General features: G+C 42.1%; 1 long non-coding RNA gene across 1 annotated transcript; it reads left to right on the top strand.

The window, feature by feature from the left end:
- Nucleotides 1-310: 310 nt before the first annotated feature.
- LOC147653521 (uncharacterized) lies at nucleotides 311-10830 on the top strand. Its single transcript, XR_015286366.1, has 3 exons — nucleotides 311-2003; nucleotides 2661-8392; nucleotides 8562-10830. It is a non-coding gene; the product is annotated as an uncharacterized LOC147653521 (long non-coding RNA).
- The last annotated feature ends 684 nt before the right edge of the window (nucleotides 10831-11514 follow it).

The raw sequence follows: 11514 nt of genomic DNA, 5'->3' as shown, positions 1-11514 counted from the left end.
CTTGTAGCACAGTTACATCCAGTTTAATAAGTTGTGCATGGCCAGGAGTTTCCCTGGGTACTGAGGCCAACCGGCATGGAGTGGCCTAATTCTGACAGTAAATACTGACTTCAAACCAGCATGGCTTATACAATCTGCCCTGTTGGGAGCACTCCCAGCAATGCCCTCATCACTGGACCAGGCACAGGGATGGCTGGTGAGTATCCTAGCGCAGTTTGCAGGCAAGCTGGATGTACAAATGCCCTCCCCTCAGGTCAGAAAGATCCTGCCCGTGCCCCACTTACCCCATCACAACTGACCTGCTCTGATTATGGAACATCTGCACAGGGTTACACTGCAGACTTGAAAATGGGGATCCCAAATGTTTGTGACTACCGAACTGCAGCTATGTCTTGAGATGAAAAAAACCCCTGTATTTATTTTGAGAAAAGCTGCACTGTGAATTGTTTCCTCAGCTAAATTAAAATTTAAAAACGAGAGAAGGAAAAGGCACGATGTGATGTAACTGACATAAATACACGCCGAGAACTGAATGGTGTTTCCCAAAATATATCACGCTTGAAAGAAAAGCAGAGAATAGGGGGATGCTAGGAATCGGGCTCTGGAATATCTTGCTTTCTTCTGTAGTTGGTGTTGTTCTCTCTTTGTGTGACAAAGCCTCATGTCTGTATGAGTGAGAGATCCACTCCCCCTGCCATCTGCTCTCCTGCGTGAATAATTAGAAGGAGGAAACAGGCCCAGCTCGGGAAGATGGGGGAAGCAGAGAGCAGCCCGACACGGGGAGACAAATATCCCATCAAAACTAGCGGCAGGCTGGGAGGAGGGAGAGGGGGGAGATGAGTTTCCAGCCTCAGGGAAGTGCGGCCCGCAGTGACTGAGGCTGCCCACACAACAACCCGCAGCGCCCGGGGAAGGCCGTGAGGGAAGGGAGGGCCGCGAGGGAAGGGAGCAGCGCTCCAGCTCCAGGAAATGCTGTCCCCACACACAGGCACGGCCGAGGAGCTTTAGGCTGTCACTGCAGCTCAGGATTTCTCTTGTCTGGTTTTTGAGGTATCCTGCACTGGCCAAGCAAGAGGACTGAAAATGCCGTCCCCTTTCAGAGCGAGCCTGCTCTCGGTGTGCCCTGTTTTTACCCTCTGAGTGTCTCAGCCTCGCATTTAGCTGGTTCACTTCCTTTTGCAGTCATGTCATCCTTTATTTCTCAGAGCAAGAGGTTTGTATTCCACGTGGTCTTGTGGGATATCCAGAAACAAGTACCAAAGACGTTCTCCACAAGGTGACTATCTAATGTTGAGTGTTCGCACAGAGGGCAATGCTAGGAGCGCTGCAGGACATCTGAGCTTCCACTTTAGCTCTGCTTTATGTTCTGTGGGTTCACAACTAAATTATGGCTCTTTGTCACCTGTATCTCTTAATGTAAAACCATTTTTCTTTTGAGGAAACCTAGGACCACAGAAATGCAAGAAAGAACACGGATATTCTCCTTGTGCTTCCAGTGCAAAGATTTTCAGAGACCGTCTTACAGAAAACTAAAGAAGGGAATCACTATTGCAGTGCTGGATTCTGCAAAATTCTTCATTTCTAGCTAATCCTGCAAGTACATAGTCAGTAATTTCATAGCCCAAACTCAGTATTATGACTTTTTCCCAATAAACCCTTGAATGAAAATGAGAAAAGTAGAACTGAGTTCTTCCTGGTCATCAGCCAGGACAGGGTACAGCTGCCAAGGCTTGTCAGTGCCATGGTATGTAGTACATGATACACAAGGTACAGACCATGCAGTGTCCTCTGGCCTCAGAGCCTTGGCAATGGGCAGTGAATGCAAGACTGAAGATGTTGGGCCGTGGGCAAGATTGTTGTTATTTCTCATCTGAGTGGAGATATTTCGATTCGCTGAACACTGGGATGCTTGGATGTGCAGGATGCTGCTCCCTGCTGCTTTGCTTCTAGAACATATTCCACTGCAAGAGGAGAACCTCAACTCTACCTGTGCATGCAAACAGGCAAACAAAAGCTTGTGTTCTCTTTTCATCCTGTAGAAATTAGATTTTCACCACTTCCCCCTGTTGTCTGCCTTCTGTATTTAAGCACACACACCTCCTGCCTGTGCATGTGCACACAGCTTTACAACAAACCATTTGAGAAAATTTAATTTTTCAGGGGAAAAAGTTTCATATGGGTTTTTTGTTTTGTTTTTTGAGGTTTTTTTTAGTTCTTTAATTACCTGCTTGATGGCAAAATTTCCTCCAAGTCTGCAGGTGCCTTTTTCATATGACATACCTGTCTGGGTACCAGTTGTAAAGTTCTGTATATCTATCCACTCTTGCTAGCCATGGTTGATCTGTCTTTATTTCTATTTGATTCCCTTTGTGTAAGGTTGGAGCAGTTTTTTACCAAAAGAAAAGGCTTCTAGAAGTTACCTCAATGTAATTCCTTTCTTCTGCAGTAACCAACTCCAGCTGCATTTCTTTTATTTTTGTTGGGTAGTAATGGGGCCCATTTTGGCCATCAACAAAGCAGAATTTACATATTTTATCTTCTCTCTCACCTTTACCTCACCCTTGTGGTTTCTGCTGATTATTTGAACTTTTATTTCATGTAGTAATTAATGTGCTGTAATAAAATAATTCTTGGCTTTCTTTCTTCCTTCATTAATGCAGGAAATGCTTTGTAGTTCAAAGAGGTTATGTGTCTGCCAGATTTCACACAACTCATTAAAAATGAGCTTTAAATACTGCAAACAAATCAACCCTCAACTCACACAACATGGAAGGAATATGGAAAAGCGGTTCTACTTTCATATGAATTTCTCCCTTTTGCAGAGGTAAGACTATATTTTTCCTAGCTAACATTCTCAAGATTTGACTTTTTCTTTATTTTTTACTAATGATGTGCATATTAGAATCAGAGATATTTTTTTCAGGGTAAGGGTTGCTCTTCCCTTACTTCTTTAAAATCTAAAAATAAAAAGAGGGTAATTTCTCTCTCCTTTCTTGAAGCAGAAGGTGTTTTGGTTTTGGTTTTCTTCTTCTTTACAACTGGCAGTACATAATCTCAGACAGTATCTATGTTTAGTGACCATAGTGATCTTCCTTGTATTGCAATGGTTTGAAAGCCTGGAGGAGTTAAATATATGTCAGAAGCCCTTAAAATGTAGAGGCTTCATCCTCCCACTGTGGTTCCTGTTGATCTTTTTAACTTTTGCTACAGTAAAGGATCCTCGGGTGTTTTCCCTCTCTCTTTAATAAGAGCAGATAGAAGACTTCTCTGAGGTTCTGTGTCTGTTGAATTTCACACATTGCTTTACTTGAGTAAACAGACCCCATGGAGAAGAAGTCTCAGCACGAATAAATGGTTGCAGCTCTTTTCTGAAAATAGAAATCTCTCTGTTTTACTGATAGTGCTTAGTGTGTAGTTGCACTGGGAGGATACTGCAAGGTGTTCCTGAAATTCTGCTCCATGTCCAACGCTGACTTACAGAATGGGCAGCAATTCCCCAGCAATGTACACAAAGAAAGCCCAGGTGGTCCAGCTACAACATTTGGGGTTCTCAGCGTTGTCTTTCCTTCTTTGTGGGGTTCCTTAGAACCTACTGACTCAAAAAGAGAGAAGAAGCTTGTGTGGAAAACAGCATTTGACGGAGATGTCTAAGGGCATCTGGGATAGAGTCCTGGGTCTGGAAGGTATAGAAATCTTGAGTCTGTCCAGGTACATTCAATCCAAATGCATAAAGAACTGAAGGGAGAAGTATACCTAAGATATAAATTTAAAACCCATGAAAATGAAAAGACATCCATCTTTTTGTCATTGTGTCATATAGGCAGGAAGTCATTTAAGCAGCAGCAGAAATAGAAACAATTAAGAAATATGGAAGACCCCATGGTAGAGATCTGTGCCAAGTCTGACTGAGCTGTAGATATGAAAGTCTTCTCCTGTTCAGGAGACAGAATTACTGTGTGGTTCTGCTTAAGTGTATTTGCGGGACAGTACTGATGAAAACCAGTGAAAATTTATGACTTATTATTACCTCTCACTCACAAGCTTTATAAACACCACATATATACAAATTTTTTCTACAATATTAATTTGTACCACAGTCCCTAAAGCCAGAGCTGCTGCCTTAGGAGAACATGGGAGTGTGCTTGCACTGTGCTGCAAACACTGAGCTGGGCTGCAGCAGCACCAGAACCAGGAGCCACCTGAGTGACACCAGAGTGCCCTTCCACCCAAGGGAGCTGGGCCTGCTCCTCACACTCATAACTCAGCTGGAATGAGATACAAACCTGATGGCACCCTCACATGGTGCTGGGTGCTTCAAAGACATAGCCTAGGAAATGTTAGGGATGACTGGCTTACTCAATCCCAGAAAAATTGTCCTTAATGAAGAACAGGTTATTTCCCAAATAACTGTGAAGTCACGCTTTTTATAATACCCTACAGGAGACACCAAAGGTACTGAGAGGGAATAGTGGTCAACATCTGTGCTGTTCTGCTGTGTTGTTTGGTCCTAGCCATTCTGTCTGCTGCTGTAGCATACACCCAACCCGCTCAAATTCCTTCCAGCCTGCCACCAGAGTCTCCCTCTTCTTTAACATGCTTAGAGGAAGGCATTTAACCACCAGCGTTAAAAAATGTGTTCATATTTTAACTCTCATTATCAGTCAGCAAGTAATTCTAAATTATAACATGACTTTTCTGTTAATGATTTCTGTGTTTAATTTTGAAACCTTAAGAGTATTTGATTTCCATACCCCTGTTAAATGAGCTATATTTAAATGCAGTTGTTTCTTGCCTGCTGCAGACTGCATTTTGAAATGCTCCCTTAGGATGTCTGCACTCATGGAAGAATTTATTCCCTCACCTTTCTTCCACACTGAACAAGGCTTTAACCACTTCAAACAAGAAGAATCTGCATGGCTACACCAGATTCCTTCCACATCACCTGCCTGCCACTCTGCTTGTGCACCATCCTCTCCCTTCACAGTTCCCTTCCCTGCCCCCTTGTATTCCCCCTCTTCATTCCTCTTGCTTCAGCCTGCCCATTGCAACACCCTGGGGTTTGGGACAATGTGAAATCTGCCCCAGACCAGAGCCCAGCTGGGCCACACACCATGGCTGAAGCTGCTGCACAAGGGTACATAGTTGAGATTTTTGTATCAGGCAGAAAAATGTGCGCATGCATTCCTGCCTATCCCTTTCTTTTCAGGAAATCCTTTCAACCCTTTTTTTCTTATTCAAGACATTTCTGTCTACAGCCAGCAAAGGGATAGGCCATTTTAAAAGCAGCAAGGATTGCTTGCCAATAGTCATAATCCCATCCCTACCCTTCTCAGAATAATAGCAGGGACCTTGAGATTAAAAAGCTGAAATGAACATCTAGTTAGAACATCTGTTTTGTTTCCTACTAAATTGGAAAGTTTTTTAAAAGGAGGAAAAGGAGAACTCAGCAAAAAAATTTACTCCTAAATCCTAGTTTCCGTTTCTTAGTCACTCTAAACTTCAATTTTCCACTCCAAAACCTGCAAATGTACTATTGAGATTTTGTCATAGAATACTGCTTCGTATTTCAAACCTCAGCAGAAAAGACAGTAAGCCAAAATTTGACCTTGGATATGACAGAAAAGAAGCAAAAAAACAATCAAGAAAAAATTATCTGTATTGGACTGCTGTCTGTATTGGACTGCTAGAGGACTGAAGGAGAAACCTACTTCTTGTGGCTGATGCAAGGGGTAAACTTGAAGGCTGGATGCAATTGTTTAAGAAAGTCTCAAAGAACCAGACCCAGAATAGGACTTTGGCAGTTGTGAAATTACTTCATTGCTAGTAAAACTCAGCCTTGGTTGAGGTGTAGGTGGGGCAGGAAGAGCACTTCTCCTTTCTACTGAGAGCAGTTTGTGGGTCTGTTCAGGAATAGGCCATTTAGATCACTAGTAATTAACATTTGTGTGCTATACAGAAATATATGAGTAGCAGGTGGTTACTCAAAAGAGCTGGGAGGGAAGAAGAGTTCTGGGGAAACTGCAAAAATTCCCAAGATATTTGGGATATGTGGTTAAGTGGATATGTGAACTGTGACTGTGGAGTCTGTAGTGAACGCTTTTAGGTTGAATGGCCTCAGGGTACAGCATTTATCAGTTTAGGCAGCAGGATGGAAAATAGAAATGGAAAACTGCTTAGAAAAGATGGCTTTTCTGGCATGATGTATGGAGGTGGGGTATAAACCAGGTTTTGAGGTGTCTTAATAAGTCTCAAAAACATGCCTGAAGTACTGAAAAGCATTGAGAATTCAGTAAATGAATATAAAAAGTGATATTGAAGTTGGTGAAATAGAAAGTTTCTTCTCATTCTTGCTGGACATACAGGGTAAGACTTTGCAAATTAAGCTAGTTTTGAAAGTAAAATCATAGGTGTCTAATCATATGTCTAATCTTCCAGGTATTTTTCTTATCTGACTTTATACCTCTGGTTAGTTCATACTACCATTTTTTAAACTAAACTACGTTTTCAAATAATAATGACTAGTTACTAATTACATTACTAATGACTATTCCAACTGATGGTTGGAATACTAATGGTTCCAACCATCAGATCCTGAGGGGCAGTTATTCATATACTTGAGATTTATCCCTCAATTATAAGGAAGCTGGATAGACCTGGGAGAATGAGACAGCCTCTCTCACACCAAGCTGGCCAAGGGACTTCATGGAAACCAGTACAGGGCTTTCCATTTCACTTTCTAGTGGCTTATCTCAGTCCTCATCTAAAAGTCTCTGAGCTGTTATGGCAAGGACATTTCTGGTCAAAAATGTTGTGTTCTCTTCCATTAACCCTGTGGGGCACACTTTAAGTAAGGGTTGGAAACAGGTGGCTCTTGCCATCTACAGCAATGATCCTCAGCTATATGGGGTATCTGTTATTGGGAAATCTTCTACTGCACAGTCTGGAAACTTCTGTGCCTGAGCTCCTTAAACTCTTGATCTGTGAAATTGATGGAGAGCAGCTGAGCCGCAGAAAAATCTCAGAAGTGAACTTTAGGTCTGTTAAGGCATTTATTTTGGAAATTATGTGTATACATCACTTGCCCCCAACTGGTGCTGATGCAAAGCAAGGTTTCACAGTGAGATGTTGCCTCCAAAGCCAAGGCCGCTTTGCCCTGGAGCATTTTCTAGGAAAGAAAACTAAACCCATGCAGTGTCCCACAGGGTGGTTTCCTCCAGCATGCTCTCTGGTCCTTTTTGTAGTTGCCTGGCAACCAGGAAAGGGAGGAGGAGGAGAAGGATGCGAAAGCATGGAGGCATCTGAAGAAGCAGATTATCTGTAGCAAACCAGTCAGCAAACATTATTAGTAAAACATTATTATCTGTAGTAAATCAGCTCTTGGTTTTCGAGCGACTCCATTGCAATAGGTCATTCCTACTGGCCCTCTTCAGATGACTGTCTGCCAAAGATGAGGACCATGATACTGATTTAATTTTACATGAGTTTCATGCTAGTATCAATCCTTTGCCAGAACTCTTCTTCTCCAGTGGGAATAAGTGAGGTAAGAAAAGAGCTTTGACAGAGCTTCCCTGTGTTGTGTTAGGTACGCTGAGACTGAGCAGTGCCCCTTGGCTAAAAGGAAGCCAAAGATGAGTTCAGCTCACTTGTCCCTTCTGAACGTGATATTTAACCTCAGATCTTGTACATGATGTTTTTCTTAATTGTCAAAAGGACTAGAAATTCTAAAAGGTGAAGTAGGTTTTTCTAATTCAAGAAAGTAAAGAAACAGAAAAGTACAAGTTTCCGTCTCCAATTAAATATGTCCAATGTAGGAGTTGTTGTTTGGATGAAAATAAGCTTAGATGCAGCAGGAATGTGGGAGAAAGAAGTCAAACTGTGCTCTGTGAGCTACAAGCCACTGAAATGAGTGCCATCTTTTGATGAGTGCCTTGACCATTGGTCATCCTTCCAGTCTTTGGCCCAATTTTGCAGAGTTTCTAGACAGTAGAATAATTTCTGCAGAAGGTACAACGATAGTCTCTCCTTGTCGCTGTTGGACACGAAAGGAGTCACACGGATGCAGCTCGAGGTGTGGTGAAAGGAAGAAAACTTTATTTTTTCTCTTAGTATTTATAAGTTTCTGACCACAGCCAGGGATTGGATAGTCAGGTTAACACCTTCTCAACTGCACTGGCCGTGAGAGATGTCCATCAAAAGACATGTATCAGAAAGAGTGATACATATCTGTGTTTACAGTTACTGTCCTGGGAAAGTTTTTAGAAACTATGTCAACAAGATCGAAAAACTGAGTTTTCAGGGCGACATCTCCTCTGAATAGCTGACAAAATCTTGGTGCAGTTACTTTCTGCCCTGGGGAGGATACAGAGGTGAGTCTCCTGTTGGCTTCGTTCAGGTTTGGACCCTGCATCCTAAAGGGGTGCCATAAAGGGGTGCCAATCAACAAGATCGAAAAACTGAGTTTTCAGGGCGACATCTCCTCTGAATAGCTGACAAAATCTTGGTGCAGTTACTTTCTGCCCTGGGGAGGATACAGAGGTGAGTCTCCTGTTGGCTTCGTTCAGGTTTGGACCCTGCATCCTAAAGGGGTGCCATAAACTTTGGGATATTGCCTATGCTGACATGCAGTTAGGGCAGGTCTCTCTCTTTTCTGATCTTTGGGAGAGGAAAACCTGTACCATCAGTAAACAGGAACACTATTTTTGCCTTGGAAAGCAGCCTAGAGAGGGTGCTTTGCAAAACATAGCACAGGACTTGGTGAAAATGTGATGTATTTTTAAAGTTGATTAAAGCTATTAAATAGATTTGCACTCAAAGAGCCTCATGGAAAAAAATGATATGTAAGAATAGCAGAGTGGGATAAAACATGGCTTTTTAAGGCCTCATTGCTATTGTCTTTGAGATAGCAAAAAGTCACTGCAATGCATAAACTAATTACAGAAAAATTGTATTGAATCATGAAATCCTAGGATCATTTGGGTTGGAAAAGGCATCTAGGATCAATTCCAACCATTAGCCTAACACTGCCAAGTCCACCACTGACCTGTGTCCCTAAGAACCACATATACATATATTTTAAATAGCTGCAGGGGTGGTGACTCAATCACTTCCTTGGGCAATGAGTTCCAATGTTTGACAACCCTTTCAGTGAGGATTTTTTTTTCCTAATATCCAATCTAAAACCTCCTCTAGTGCATGCAACTTGAGCTAGTTTCCTTTTGTCCTATTGCCTCTCACTTGTGAGAAGTGACCAGCCCCCACCTGGCTGCAGCCTCCTTTCAGGTAGTTTTGGAGAGTGATAAGATCTCCCTCGAGCCTCCTCCAGGCAAAGCAACCCCAGGTCCCTCAGCTGCTCCTCACCTTCATTTACTGAAGTAAGTAAAGAATGCCAGTAGAAAAATGGTTTGCTTTTCTTTCTCTAGATTAAGAGATGATACCTAGAAGTTCTTGGAAAGTTTATTTAAGTAAGTTACTATTGCTAAAGAATAAAAAATTATTTTAATTAAGAATATGTTTAGGATAATAAAACATGTTTTCAGTGGGATGGTAATATGCTTTTTATAGAGACCACCATACACATATGCAGTAGCATTGAAGCCCCAGAATAATGCCTTAATCTGACTATATAAAATAAATTCAATTTGTCCCAGAGGCGTCCCACTTCAGAAAATAGCATCCCAGACAATTCTAAGGAGCCCATTCCTCTTCTGCTATCCATTGCTCTATTCTTTCTATCACCCTGTTCTCTGTTCCTCAGGTTCCTCAGATTTATTTCAACAGAACCTGCCCCTCGAATGCCTCTGTTCCTGCCATCCCATGAACTCATTTACCAAACTGACATCTGTTAAAGAGGCTGTCACAATATGAGAAAAAATAAAAGAAGCTCACTTCAACCTCTTGTCTCTGCCACTTATTGTGGGTCCAAAACAATCCTGTGTGGCTTGTGTGCAGCCCAGCCTACAACGGGATTACCAAACAAATGTTTTGTGCAGGGCTTTGGCAAAATGGCGGGGAGGCAGCCGGAAAAGGAATGGCCAGTCTCATTTGCAAGTAGATAATGAATTGAAGCCTTGTTTTCTGGTCAGATATAATCAATCAGGTGTTGGAGACTTTTAGCACTTGTGTATGTGGTACCTGGGCACTGGGAAGAAGACCCCATCAGAAGATCAGCACTGACTCAAGGTGTTGAAATATTGCCACAACATCCCAAGTAAGACAGACTGATAATCAGGCATTGGGTATGGGAACACTTGTATCTTGAAAATGCACAGTTTTTATTAACAGGGTTGCTTTTTTCATCTTTTCTTGAAATTCTGGATCTCTGTAGTATCTATGCTTTTCCTTGGCAAGTATCCTGCTTGGACTGTACAATACAATCATCTGTTTATCCTTAAATTTCTCAACTGCTTCTGATTTTCATGCTAAACACAGTTCTTCATCTAGGGATGAAAAGGGAGGAAGAGAAACTTTTGCAATTTACTCCATTTGTCCATGTGTTTAATTTTCCCTAATTTTGGATGTACTCCCACTTACTGCTGCTACCCTCCAAAAGGGGCTTATGCCCAGTAAGGCATCATTTCAACAGAGAACACAAAAACTTCCACTGGTGATAAATTATCTGATCAAAAATCATTATGAGGAAGGAGAGAGCTTCTATGAAAACTACAAAACTTTCTGGAATTTTTCCAAAGTAATGTACTTTGTTTTCAGCCAAGAATACCTCAGCTGTTGTAATTGAGAACCAGAAGACTTCACTGAAAAATTTATATCAAAATAGTGATTTTCTTAGAAGGCTGGCAACAGAAAAAATGTTCAGCTAAAAGAAAAGAAAAATTAGAGAGCCAGCATTGATTGAAAATATGCAACAATCGTACCAAGGATTTAATTCCTTCAAAAGAACTGTAGTGTAGTAGCCTGTCTTCCATTTGTTTAGTTTGTCAGCTTCTTCTGACACCATTGATCCTGCTATTTTTTTCTCTTATTTGCTTTAATTCATTTCTTGGGGTTGGCAAAAGACTTTACTCAGCTTATTTCAACTTCCAGAGGGTTTCCACCAGAGGTGGCGAGGACCCTTTTTCCTTCTCTCACTCTCCCTCTACCACGTGGAAGTTGTTTTTCATCTTTGCTGCACCACAGGTTCAGGGACTGTCTCACTCTTGAGTGCCTGTCTGCCATGAAGCCCTTGCCCCTTCCTCCCCCCTGCCTCATATGTGTCCCTGTAGCAGGGCTGCCACCTCCATGATTGCTCTGTGGACCTCACAGCTGAGCACCTCTCACCACAACAAAATTCACATTAGTCCTGGGACGGCTGGCTTGTTCCTCTTTAGCCAAGCTTTGCTCCCAATTATTAAAGCCTTTGTCAGGGAGGCTTTGATGCTAGGAATTAACTTGAAAGGAATTTGATAACCAAGGGCCATATTTATGATGCAGAGATCTCCACTGAAGGGCTCTCCCCCCCTCCCCAGCATCTCCTGAATTTTGAGCAGATTCTCTAGTTGTCATGGCAACAGCCTAATT

This window comes from Cyanistes caeruleus, chromosome 4, assembly GCF_971803275.1.
Source record: "Cyanistes caeruleus chromosome 4, bCyaCae1.hap1.1, whole genome shotgun sequence".
In the NCBI taxonomy this organism is placed as follows: Eukaryota; Metazoa; Chordata; class Aves; order Passeriformes; family Paridae; genus Cyanistes; species Cyanistes caeruleus.
The sequence above is the reverse complement of the archived record's forward strand: the minus strand, read 5'-3'. Positions and strand labels throughout refer to the sequence as shown.